Genomic DNA, 1,907 nt, shown 5'->3' with positions numbered 1-1,907 from the left:
AATAATGAATAAATGTGTATATAAGTAAATAATATAAATAAATATTATGTATATGCTTCCATCTATATTATTCTTCAGATTTTTTTTGATATCATAGCTGGCACTTTTTTATTTATTTATATATTTATTTTTGTACCTTTATTACTGTTATTTAGCATTTGATTTTCATTTACTTGTATACATTTATATTAACTTAACACTAACTGCTTGTTAGTGTGGAATGAAAGGATTTATTTCGTAATTGACAAGAAGAAAATTTAATTTGGCAATTCATATGCAGTGTGATATTTTCACTATAGGTCTTAATTACTTTTATAAAAATCTTGAATTATTTTCTCCATTAAACTGCCATGCATATTTCATTGTCTATTTTAACCTCCTAGTCGTCTTTAATATTTAATTAAAGATCCTTCAAATTTAATCCTTCAAATCACATTTATCACTGCAATTTAAAACACTGACATAGCTCTATGTGCAATTTGAGCTTGAATAGTTTCCAAAGTAATCTTAGTTACCAATAGGGCCGGGTTACCAATATATGAAGACGCAAAATACTACCTACTAAACGCAGCCAATGACTATTCAAGTCTGTAATGTGATAAATTAATTAAATAAGTAAATTGTATCTGAAATACATGCATGTTTTCAAATTTAAATATTTAGTAAGCATATGCTTTTCATGCTGTTCCTAAAGAGTTCATTGAATTTCTCTATAACAACCCACTTTATAATTATAAAAGACTATTAAAGGTATTAACTGATTCTATGCATGCACTTTTTTTCAAGGCATTTCTCAGAATTTAATGGTATTTTTTTGCAATCAATTAACCTTTTTTCTATACGCCCACATTCCCTAATTAATTACCCATTCAACTCCTACAATGGAACACTTGCACTTATTTATTGCGGGAAGGATTTAATAAATTGAAGAGCTGACCATTGATTCAGCTACGAAAATCAGTCCATTACATGCAATTACCCACCCCCTCGTAACTAACTAGAGCACTAATACTAGAGCAAACTTTCGGTTTGACTTTGAAAACACTAGCGGCGAGCATAAAAGCAAGCAGCAAAGCTTTTCTCGACGCGTTCGGTCAGTTGATTTCAGTTGATTTGCGGTTGCCAATGTCGGCGTAAGAAACGAGAACGAAAACAACAACGACAACGACAACGAAAACTTTTGCAAGAACTTTTTTCATAAATTTGCCTTACGTGCGCTCCGCTGCTGCTGAACGTAGCGCAGTTGATGAGTTGCCTTCGTGCTTGGCGGGCGGTTGTGCAGAGTTTCAACGCGTACTTCGTTCGATACCAACAACAAAATCACATCTAGAAAATTTGATTGCTAATTTCGGAAAGCTTTGTGGGATTTCAATTGGTGTGAACACTACAAACGGTTAAATAATTTAAATAAATTGAATTAAATGTGAAAAAGTATTTTAAGCTCAAACAAATATTTATTAATTTAAATAAATTTAACATAAATTTATGTCATAATAAGCAAAACCATGAGAAAAATGTGTGAAACTTGTTAGAGAAAAAAGATTTTTTTTGTTGTTAGGAATTCAATGTGATAAAAGTGCTTTTAAGCTTACAGGACTCTATGAAAAGCTTGCCATAAGGATAGTATGAAATTTTAATCGTTTTTTTTTATAACAAAAAGGCATAAGTTTGAAATTAGTGCTTGTAGTCTTGACACGAAAATGCGCTTAATTATATAAATTTATCTATAGTGCAACTGATATAACAAAATTAAATTTTTATTTAAATAAAATAATAAATTCTTTATAACTAAGAAGAAAAAAATTCTAAATTTAACTATACATAAGAAAAAAATTACTATATTATATAATATTAAACATTACTTAGTAAACATATTGCTTTTTTGAGAATTTTACTATAAGTGCTTT

This window comes from Teleopsis dalmanni, chromosome 2, assembly GCF_002237135.1.
Source record: "Teleopsis dalmanni isolate 2A chromosome 2, ASM223713v2, whole genome shotgun sequence".
Lineage (NCBI taxonomy): Eukaryota > Metazoa > Arthropoda > Insecta > Diptera > Diopsidae > Teleopsis > Teleopsis dalmanni.
Note: the sequence above shows the minus strand (reverse complement) of the source record.